Source organism: Brassica napus, chromosome C4 (assembly GCF_020379485.1).
Source record: "Brassica napus cultivar Da-Ae chromosome C4, Da-Ae, whole genome shotgun sequence".
NCBI classification, from domain to species: domain Eukaryota; kingdom Viridiplantae; phylum Streptophyta; class Magnoliopsida; order Brassicales; family Brassicaceae; genus Brassica; species Brassica napus.
Genome location: NC_063447.1, coordinates 31,295,119 through 31,307,467, shown reverse-complemented (window position 1 = coordinate 31,307,467; position 12,349 = coordinate 31,295,119). Strand labels below are relative to the sequence as shown.

Here is a 12,349-nt window from a genome sequence, read left to right as displayed (position 1 = left end):
CTGAGTGGGAAAATTGTTTCTTGATTGTATGAATGTGTTGGTGTGTTTTTTCTAAATGGCTCACAAAGAAATAAGAGAATGAGGATTACGTTATGATACATATCATAAAGGTGTGATTTTCTTTCTTCAAAATCACAACAAACAAAGTGGTGTTATGGAGCATTAAGTCACATCAATTATCATAATGAAAAACAAAATTTTCATTAACCCTTGACTGTAACTTACTAGCAAAAATATTAATATCTTTGACTAATCAAAGCTAATTTATTTTGCTATGGGTTTACATTTTTATATTTAAACAAATATAAAAGATAACATAAATATGATTTAAACCATAAGTTATTAGACACAAAGTCTATCTAACAAATGTAAATCAAATTTAAATCTCAATATCCAATGTGTGCATTTGCTAGTTTTTATACTTAGTCAAATTTAAGTTTTACAAACTTTGTAAGTCACACTTTGGAACTTCATTTCTCATTCAAACCTACTCTGATTTTGACATGTGGTTACACTACTTTATAGTGCCCAACATCTGGTTATTCCGACGAATATCTTCGTCCGGAAACTTACCGAAAAATGGTCTTAAACCATATCGTCAAAAACGAGTTCCAACAATCTCTCCCACAAGAGGCCTACCAGGAGTCCTCTGATCAGTACCTAGGGATATTCAACGAGACAACCAACGGTAAAGCTTCTAACAAGCTATCGAGTTAGATATACATAAAGATGAAGAGTTTGGTGATATCGATGATAATCATGTTGGGCTTAATATTAATGGTATGAAATCTGTTGTCTCTGCTTCTGCTGGTTACTATGATGATAAAGATGGAAAGTTTAGGAAACTTTCTTTGATTAGTAGACAGGTAATGAGGCTTTCTATAGTTTATAGTCAACCTGATAAGCAGCTTAGCGTTACTCTCTTCCCTGCTAACATCTCTGCTCTAAAACCGCTTTTGTCGTTGAGGAAGGACCTCTCTCCTTATCTGCTAGAAGAGGAAATGTATCTTGGATTCACTGCGTCGACTGGTTCGGTTGGTGCAATTCATTACATGATGGGTTGGTTTGTCAATGGAGAAATCGAGTTTCCGAGGTTGGAGTTTGGTATGTTACCGATCCTTCCACCATATCCAAAGAAATCATCTAACAGAACAAAGACCATTTTAGCGGTCTGCTTAACTGTATCCGTAATCGCTGTGTTTATCCCCTCGTGGATCGGTTTCGTCTTTTACTTGAGGCACAAGAAAGCCAAAGAGGTTCTTGAGGAGTGCGAGATTCAGTATGGACCTCATAGGTTTGTTTATAAGGAGCTTTTCGACGCCACAAAGGGTTTCAAGGAGAAAAAACTTCTCGGAAGAGGAGGTTTTGGCCAAGTCTATAAAGGCGCTCTTCCGGGTTCCGATGCAGAGATCGCTGTGAAGCGGACTTCTCATGATTCAAGAGAAGGGATGAGCGAGTTTTTAGCCGAGATATCGACCATTGGTCGGCTTAGACATCCAAATCTAGTCAGGCTTTTGGGGTATTGTTGACATAAAGAAGATCTCTACTTGGTTTATGACTGCATGCCTAATGGTAGCCTTGACAAGTATCTATATTACCGTAACAATGAGAATCAAGAACGGCTTACTTGGGAGCAACGTTTCAAGATTATTAAAAACGTTGCTTCTGCTAGCTTTACTATATTTGGATCAAGAATGGGTGCAAGTCATCATTAATCGAGATATCAAACCGCCTAATGTTTTGATCGATCATGAATCGAATGCAAGGCTAGGAGATTTCGGATTAGCGAAGCTATATGATCAGGGTTTTGATCCAGAGACATCTAAAGTAGCTGGAACGTTAGGTTATATCGCACCGGAGTTTTTAAGAACTGGTAGAGCAACTACGAGCACTGATGTCTATGCATTTGGATTGAGCGACGTGCAGGGAAGAACAAGAAGTTCTTGTGGATTGGATTCTTGATCTTTGGGAGAAAGGAGATGAAATTATTGTTGCGGTTGAAGAGAACATACGTCAAGAAGAAAACAGAGGACAGCTTGAGCTTGTTTTGAAGCTTGGTGTGTTATGTTCGCATCAAGCTGCTTCGATTAGACCAGCTATGAGTACGGTTATGAGGATCTTGAATGGGGTTTCGGAGCTTCCGGATAATCTTCTTGATGTGGTGAGGGATGAGAACTTGAGAGGATGGCCTGAGAAGCCAATGGAACTGCTTTTTGATGTGAATTCTTTGGGTACTTCAACGTATACAGATTCTTTAATCTCACATGGACGTTGAATATTGAAATTTGCTAAATGGAAGTTGATTCTTTGGTTTACCAACAAGAATGCAAAATTTTGAGACTGATGCACGTTCTTATTTGATACTTGCTTTGTAATAGCTGCAACACAAAGCTCATTCTATTTTTTTCCTGGATATACACAATAGGCCACACAAGACTATTCTTCCTAACTTTCGTCATCATTTGTTATTCTCTAAGCTCATCTAAATACCCCTTTAATATTGTTGCATTTCACCAATAATTAAGATATTTGATGAACGTGCTAAAGCAAGATCCAAGATCAGAACAATGGAACATGAAAAATGTTTGAGATTATGATATTTATAGTCCATATTTTTTATAGACGAACAAGTTTTTGTGTATTCATCTATTTCTCTAAACAAATTTCAAATTTATTTTATTTAATAATAATAATAGAAATTTCTTTGTTTTTTGTTGCATAATTTCTAAACATGATTTTTGTGATTCTATATATTATCGTTTTGTATGCTTTACTTTCTTACAAATGTAAAAGACTAAAAAAACTACTTGAAACAGATATGATTATACATTTCGAACCAACTTATATAGTCCACACTTCTTCGACGAATAAGCCAAATCAACGGCTATTTAGTCGATAATTCCAAACCATACAACAAACCATTTATAAAGACACACACATAGAGAAATTCAAACACAAAGATCCATGTAAGTTCAACTGATCGAACGGATGGTTTGTTACCAAGCAGAACAAGTAGTATGTTTAAGCAAGGCAATTGTAACAGTTACAAACAAAATTGGTGTCACATTCGCCGCTGATATATCCCTTGCTGGCGCAAACAGTGGTGCAAACAAAATCTACATCCGAAGAACGGCAGATGTCAGGCGATGTTGAGTTGCTTGGTACTCCCTCGCATTGAGCTTTTCCATACGGTATCCCTGATTAAAAATGCACATTATATATATATATATATATTACATCATGTATTGATAAAAGAATTTGATAACAATATATTTTTACAGAGCCTTTTTATTAAATGATATTACCTGTGGATATCAATAGAAAAATAATCAGAAGAGTAACGATGCACATGCTCTTTGCCATTATGTTTCTTTCTCTTTTCTTTTTCTCTGCTACTTTCAGTTTACTTATTTTCTTCTTAGTAGTCTTTAGATAAGAATACTAGGTTCTATTTATACTGAAAATTCTTTGACTTTTATATTAGGTTAAATGGATGATAATAATGATGAATAATACTAAATGCTGGCCACTAACTGAATCATTCAAACCTTTAAGTAGAATTTGCCAAATATGACTCACAACTTGATTTTAAATATAAACATATACTCAAACTTGAATCAAATGAAAAACTAACCTAAAAGCCTTGTGAAAATACAGTCAATCCCTTGTGATCAAACAAAAAAACAGAAGCTATTTTTTACGAATATAGCCCCAGTAAGTCGTCTGAATCGTCAGATATGCTAGAAGTCTTCTAGACGACTTCCAAGTAAGTCTTCTGGTGTAGCTGATCTTAAAAATAATTTTTAAATTTTTAAAAAAATATTTTGATAAGCGAAAAATTAAAATCATGTAATTATAATCAGTTTTATGTGATATAAATTAAAATATAACAAAACTGAATTGTTTTCAACATTGATGAGTGTAGGTAGTGAATCATGGTATTCTTTGGTCTAGGTTTGGCAACATATGTTGTAGTATTGTATGTATTCTTAGGGTTAGATTTTGGAAAGCTTGGATGTTTTTTTAAAAAATTAAATTTTTACCTGTAAGTGTTTATTTTTGTGTATAGTAAACACTTTTGAAGTTTAATTTGATTTTATGAAGTATTTAGTTAGTTAATTAAGCTTAGAGGTTATGTTTAGGGTATAGACGACTTCCATGGAAGTCGTCTGGTGAATAATTTTAGCTGGAACACTTACATGTAAGTCGTCCAAATATTCCCGCCTAAAATTTAAACTAGACGACTTACTTGTAAGTCGTCTGGGAAGTCTTCTATTTTAGTTTCCCGCTAAAAATATTAAAGTCTTCTGGGCGACTTACAAGTAAGTCGTCTAGGAAGTCGTCTGAATCAAAAATATTTTAATTTAATTGGATTTTTTGTCTCCCTATATAAAGAAAAATTTACACATTCTCTCTACTCCTCTCAAATGGCTGCAACAAAAATGTAATGTTCATCATTCTAAAACTCTTCAACCTCTCTCTAATCTCTTTGAACTTATAAACACTAAGCTTTATATCAATTTATTGTTTTTGTCTCATGTCTTTCTCACTAATTTATCTTGTTTTTGCGGGTTTTTCATCACATGATTCTCATCTTCCACTCATTTAAAGGTGGATCTATCAATTTTAGATATGTATTTTTGTGTGTTCTATAAAGGTAAATTTATCTAATCTTCCACTCATTTTCTCTGTTTTTAAGGCATTTGAACGTTTTTTGATATGCAGGTTTTTCAGATCTGGATTTGGATATGCAAGTTTTTTCAGATCTGGAAGACTTCTGGGATGACTTACATGTTAGTCGTCTAAAATATAATGCGCTAGACGACTTCCATGAAGTCTTCCAGACGACTTCCATGAAGTCTTCCAGACGACTTCCATGAAGTCTTCCAGACGACTTCCAGGAAGTCGTCTGGACTTCTTGGAAGTCTTCCAGACGACTTCTTGGAAGTCTTCTGACGAAGTCTCCCTTTCAGAACAGATCTGAACGTTTTGGTAAGTTTTTATGTCTGATTTTTCTTCATTTGGTAGCTTCCTGTTGTATAAAGGTCTTACTTTTTTCCCAAACTAAAACTCTCCAAACCCACTCTAACCTCTTTGACTTGAAAACACCAAACTTTATATGATTTTTTCAGTTTTGTATCATGTCTTTCTCACTAATCTATCTTTTTTTGCAGGTTTTTTATCAGATGGTTCTCATCTTCCACTCATTTAAAGGTAGATCTATTAATTTTAGATATGTATTTTTGTGTGTTCTATAAAGGTAGATTTATCTAATCTTCCACTCATTTTCTCTGTTTTTAAGCCATATGAACGTTTTTTGATATGCAGGTTTTTCAAATCTGGATTTGATATGCAGGTTTTTCAGATCTGGAAGACTTCTGGGACGACTTACCTGTTAGTCGTCTAAAATATAATGCGCTAGACGACTTCCAGGAAGTCTTCCAGACGACTTCCAGGAAGTCTTCCAGACGACTTCCAGGAAGTCTTCCAGACGACTTCCAGGAAGTCTTCTTCCATATCAAGTGGAGTCCATGCTTGTCTTTGTAGAGGAATGATCTATAATAGTTTTGTTTGTGGTATGTTTTGTGATTTGCATGTCTACTCTTTTAGTTGTGAATTTTTTGTAAAATCAGTAATAATGTTTCCCAATATGTAATACATGTGCTAACAATGTGTTTACACATTTACAAATCAATGAAATAATAGACGACTTACATGTAAGTCTCGGGTTTTAATAAAATATTGATATTTCAATTTTCCACCAGATGACTGAAAAATAAGTCATCCAGGAAAGTTAAAATTCCGACAAAACCCAGTCAAATGCAAAACTAACCTATGACGACTTACATGTAAGTCGTTTAGGTTCTTTGGAGATTTTTTTGTAACCAAACAAAAGCAGGCGACTTATATTTCAGTCGTCTCAGAAAACAGATTTCAAAGTCAATTGCAAAAATAACATTTGCATTGACCAGACGACTTCCAGGTAAGTCGTCTACAGCCAGACGACTTACCTGGGAAGTCGTCTGGACGAACAGATTTGGAAAAAAAACTCGATTTCATACCTTAAATTGGTGAGATAACTTCCTTAGCACACATAAGGGATTTCCAAGCACACAAAATCTCAAACGAAAGTGACCCACCCAGAATCGTTAGCTTCTATGATTCTATGAACCATAAAAATGTAGAATCAAAATCTTGGGTTTTTTTAGCTGAATGTGGAGAGAAAGTGAGAGAGATGTTGTGTTTAGTTCATAAGAATGGAGAAAGAAGAAGGGTAAATCAATTTTGGGAGCATTAAGAGCTTCAAATTTGTTGTTCATGGTGGTTGGACTATTGATGAAAATGACAATCTTGTAATTATTTGAAGATGATGAGGGTGAGAGAGTAAAAATGTCATTTTCGAAAAGAAAAAAAAAATTGATGGCATTTTCGTGAATTATATGAACTTGTGGGGTGAATAGGGCAAAACTAATTTCCAAAAAAAAAAGAAGTTTGTTTTGTGTTTGACTTTGAGTTTTAGGTCCATTTTGCAAAAAGTCTAACCTTTAATGTGTGTACAGCTATTTGTTTTCGTGTGTGTGTTTATTATTCATTTGTTTTTCGTGTGTTTATGAGTATTTTTATATGTTTACGCCAACATGTATAATAATTAAATTAAGATCTGAGAAGCGCATTCACATTATAATAGACACGTGACAGTCTCATAATGATTTGATAATAAGTATGCTAACACGTTCACACTATTCATAAATGTGTTTACACTAAGTACTTTGTGTTTTTTTAATATAAAACCCACATATATGGTTTCAATAAAACTCTAGATTTTTTGTTTCGAATAAAAATCGATAACGAATCAAAAGCCAAACTATATATATATTATTTTTATTGTTTACGGATAAAGTTTAGTAAAATATTCATAAATTTTGATTCGATTCGTTTTCCGTTTTGATTTGAACAAAAAAATTTGGATATCCGTAACTCTATGAAACAAATCAAATACTAAAATACAATATCCAAAAAAGAAGCAAATCACAAATACCAATATTTTTAGGGGCATATATCTAACTCGATCTCTTATATGCATATATATACATATATGTAAAGAATTATATATATATGTTATATATTATACTTTATATCAGTTTTATAATATTTTATGAATTAAATTTATTATATTAGGTACTAGAATTTAAAAAGTTAAATAATGTTTTATTTTTGTATAAAATGTTATTATTAAAATTTTCAATTATTTTTAAAATGTTATTTTATTTACGGATCAAATCAGATATTCTTTAAAATTCTAAAACATTTCGGATATCTGAGTCACCGAATATCTTGGTGGCTAAAGATCGAATGGACACGAATGTTTCCAAATACTCAGATATCCGATCTGTGCCCACCCCTATTTACGGATACAATTTTATTTTCTTTATATGAAAAATGACTAATGTCAAGGCCTTTTTATTTTAAATTTATTTTAATTTTATCTTTCATGTATTATTTTGAACAAAAATGTCATTTAATATTAATTAACAATATCTTTATATATTTGTCAACTATTTTTATATATTTTTTACGTACACATACATGTATACCTTGATGTGAGCACATTGTAACTAAGTATTCACAACAATTGAAGTATCTAATTTTTTTGAAAGTTGAAATATTTTTTCTTAATGCTTCTTTAACTACCGACCAAATTGTAGTGAAATGATTTGTCTTAATAATTTTCTTTTCTTTTTCTTAAATTACTATCTGTTTAGAAACTATAATATGAAACTATTGGTTCGACATGACGACTATCTAAAATTCATAACATGAAAATAAAAAAATAATATTAATTTTATTTTTTACCGAAAAAAAACAAAAAAAAATTAAACATTTTAGCCGTATAAACTAAAGTGAATATTAATTTAAAATAATAGTTATATTTTAGAAGATTGAAAACCAAAAAAAAAAAACTTAAAACCGAACCAATATCCAGATTAAACTGATTTAATATCTTTTTATTAAAAATAATGAAATTAATAATCACATTCCCCGCATTATTACCTAGTTAACGAGTATTTGGCAAACAAACGCATAGACAGAGCCAATAATATTTGAGGATATGATTATTATAACTTACATTAAGGTCAACTCCACGTGTTATAGTGATTGTATCGAATGTTAAAGGATTTGATATCTTGATTATAGTGTGGATTTGACTAAATCATTAATGTGATTCTCAAAAGATATTGAATCTAATCATAATGACACAACACAATTTGACCAGAGAAAATTACTGTCAAAGACACTTTTTGACTTTGCAATATCACAATAAGACACACTCTAACACACATTTTGCTTGCTTAATGTCTATAGTATCCTTTTAACTAATATCTTCCTTGTTACTTTTTTGTGCTTTAGTTGTTTTTATTTTAATTTGGTGATTTAAAAAAAACAAAAAAGAGACTTTCCCAAATATATTCCGACTCACGAACACTAATTCCACCTTTTTATTGCAATTCCTTATAATTTTTTCATCCTAATCCATTCGGTCCCCCATTCCATGAATCGAAATCATTTCCTTCTCTAAACTTGTCCTTTTTGGTGTCGTCGTCTCTGAGCCACCGTCGGACAAAGCTCCATCGTGTCCAGCTCCTCCTCGATCGCCGGTGCGGATCCGCCGTGAGTGAGCTTGGGGAAGATGCGATGGATTTTCAGAGTTCTAGATTCGATGTGGGCGTTCTGGGGATAGCTTAAGTGGAGTTTCAGAGAGTGGATGAGCTTAGGATTTTCCGTAGGTGAGATTCCGAACCGCCGTGAGTGAGTTCAGGGAAGCTGCGGCGGAATTTCAGAGTGTATGAGCTCGTGATTTTCCGTGGATGAGCTTTGGATTCGACGTGGATGAGCTCGAGGTAGTTGCCTTGGATCTAAGTCTTTTATCTCTTCATGGTGGCTTCTGTTGCAGAGAGAAAGCTCTAAAAGAAACAATGGTCAAGTTACTTTATTTTACACGTATGGTCCTCCCATTTTTGGATTTTTGCAATTTGACCCCAACATTCTTTAATTTATTTATAATCCTCTTGATTTCGTCCCAAACTTTTAATTATGTACTTTAATCCGTAACAATAATTTTCTTATCAACTCATATCCACATTTGCTATGTCCATTAGAAATTATTTAATAAAATAAAAAATTATAAAATATCAAAAATATATATATGGATACAAATATATTTTGTCTACGGAAAATTGTCCACAAAAACATTATAACATTTTTGTGTCCACATAAATTATGTCCACAGAAGATGTGTCCATTGAATTGTGTCCACAGAAAAAGCTTAATCCCTTTCTCTCTTTCAAAATGTCACAACACGTTCTCTAGATGGATTATCTTCAAACCAACAACACAAACCCTAGATATATTAAACTTCAAACACGAGCTTCGTCTACAATAACATGTTCACAAACGGTCATAATTACACAACTATAATTGTAAAAGCTTGTCCATAAGAACACGTCCACCACAAACTTGTTTATAAGAACACTTTCACGTTACTCTTGTCCACAACATATATATCCTCCAGAAAACTGTCCACAATGTTAACACTCGTCCACAATTCACATGTCCACATAACACTCGTCCACAAAGACGTATTCATAAAAAATGTTACAAAAACCTGTCTCCAATCCCTGCTCTAACTTCTTTACTTTATTCATGATTGATAAAAGAGAGAGACATCAAGTATAAGAACATAGTTGATGTCCTTTTATTGATAGAAAATTATAATTTGAGGATTGAGAAGCAGGAGTAGACAAATAAAATTTATTGACGGTCTAAACTGCACAGCTGAAAGTTTGGTGTTAATTTAAGAGGGCATTTCTGCAAAATAAAAGTTTCGGACCCAATCGAAAGAAATCAAAAAGTGAAGGACCAGATCTGAAAATAATTGAAAATCCACCATTGTTGCTTGATCTCTTATGTGACGAGACAGAGACGGCGATGATGAGCCCGACGAGGCTTGAATCCGAGAATGACACCGCCGGCCGAGCAATACGACGGAGATGGTCTGGTGGCCCGAGACAGACGCGACGAGCTGCGGCGGAGAAGAGAGAGCTCGAGACAGGTGAACGCGACAGAGGAGGATTGCGGTGGAGAACTGTTGGTCGGAGTACAGTGGCTGGAGATTGTAATGGGAGAAAAGCCGCCAAGCGTGGTTGCCACGAGTTGCAGTCGAAGGTGAGAAGATCCACGAAGAAAATGAATCAAGTGAAGCTTGCGACAGAGACAGAAGGTATTCTGGTTTGGAAAAAGACATTAATAGCCCAACTATTTTTCTAACTTAACTAACAAGAAGAAAGTAACTAGTTCTTTCTTTTGCTAACTACACGTGAAGTTAAAGGGCATAATGGTCAAAAAAGATCTTGGTTTCATGAATTGTGTGCTTCAAACACAATGTGTTCTTTTATGAAAGGAAAAAGACAAATGTGTCTTTTAAGGTAACTCACTTCGTTTGACTACCCAATCCTTTTGTGTTAGCTAAGCTCATTTATCTATATTATTAAAATAAAGGGCTTTTTGCAAAAGTGACTCAAAACTTGGAGTCAAACAGAAAACTAACATTTTCTTTTGACTCTTTTTTTTTTGAGATTTTAACCCCACACCTGCATTTTATCTACGAAAATGCCATTAACATTTTTTTTTTTTTTCGAAAATGGCTTCTTTACTGTCTCAACCTCATCTTCTTCAAGTATTTACAATATTGCCACTGCAATGAATAGTGGCAACAACCTTGTACGAACTGTTTGGAGCTTTTAATGCCCTTTAATGCACGTAAATCTCTTTACACTCTCTCTGTTTCAATTGTTATGAACTAAAAAGAACATTTCTTTCACTTTCTCTCTATATTCATCCAAAAAACTCAAGCTTTTGATTCAAAATATGGGCTATGGTTGACAGAGCCATATTTCTTTCGTTTTGACTTACGGTTGCTTTCGTTTGAGGTTCTGGGTGGTTGGAGAAGACCCTGTGTGCAAACGAAGTCATCTCACCTAGTTTAAGGTACGAATTTGAATTTTTTTTCAAGATCTGTTCGCGTAGAAGACTTACTAGTAAGTCATCTGTATGTAGAAGACTTACTGATGAGTCTTCTGGTCAAACGGACGACTTAAATTAAGTCGTCCAGCTTTGTTTGTTAAAAAAAAACACTCCAGACGACTTATATATACGTCGTCTACGAGAAACGGGCTAGTTTTGCATTTGACCGAATCGTGTCAGATCTTTGACTATTTCTGGACGACTTATAATTCAGTCGTCTCTGGGAAAGTTAAAATTTCAATATTTTATGAAAACTTGACGACTTACGTGTAAGTCGTCCTAGGTTAGTTTTGTAATTGAAAAATAAAACTTCATAATTTAACTTTAACCAGACGACTTAATATAAAGTCGTCCCTCCAGAAGACTTAATTTAAAGTCGTCCGGGAAAAGCAAAGTCGTCCAGAATTTTTCCCAATTTTCTGGTCAAACCTTGCTTATCCCGGACGACCTTAAATTAAGTCGTTTAGCTGGACGACTTTCATCTAAGTCGTCTGGAGAAAGTTAAATTTCAAGTTTTATTTTTCAATTACAAAACTAACCTAGGACGACTTACACGTAAGTCGTCAAGTTTTCATAAAATATTGAAATTTTAACTTTCCCAGAGACGACTGAATTATAAGTCGTCCAGAAATAGTCAAAGATCTGACACGATTCGGTCAAATGCAAAACTAGCCCGTTTCTCGTAGACGACTTATATATAAGTCGTCTGAAGTTTTTTTTTTAACAAACAAAGCCGGACGACTTAGAATTAAGTCGTCCCTTTTAATTTTCAATTGCAAAAGTGACCTCTTTAGACGACTTACCTTTAAGTCTTCTGGACGACTTAATGCTAAGTCGTCTGCGGCAATGTTTATTGAACTTCTTCATTTTCTCTATGTTTACTAATGTGTTTTATTTTGAATATTTGCAGATGATTTTTCAGTTACATGCAGTGTATGGAGAATGGTTGTTGAGAGATTTCCGTTGGGATTTTGTGGTTGATGATCTCAAAGGAGCAAGATTGTTTTTATTGAATGAAGATTCAACACATGCTGAACTTGTTGCAATGGCTCAAGAAGATTATAACCTGGACATGAGAACAGTGAGTGTGGAGATTAGCTACTCATTACCAGCAGAAATGATGATGGCTCCAGGCAGTCTTCCCATTCATGTTACAAGTGATAGACAAGTTCGAAACTTGCTGGAGATACTCAAAACCCATAGAGTATGTCTTTGTGTATCAAGCCGCAGCAAGGTCGAAACGGTTTCAGAGAAAAGGGATATTGAT

General features: G+C 33.9%; 1 pseudogene; it reads left to right on the top strand.

The window, feature by feature from the left end:
• Positions 1-503: 503 nt before the first annotated feature.
• LOC125586001 lies at positions 504-3,638 on the top strand (annotated as a pseudogene).
• The last annotated feature ends 8,711 nt before the right edge of the window (positions 3,639-12,349 follow it).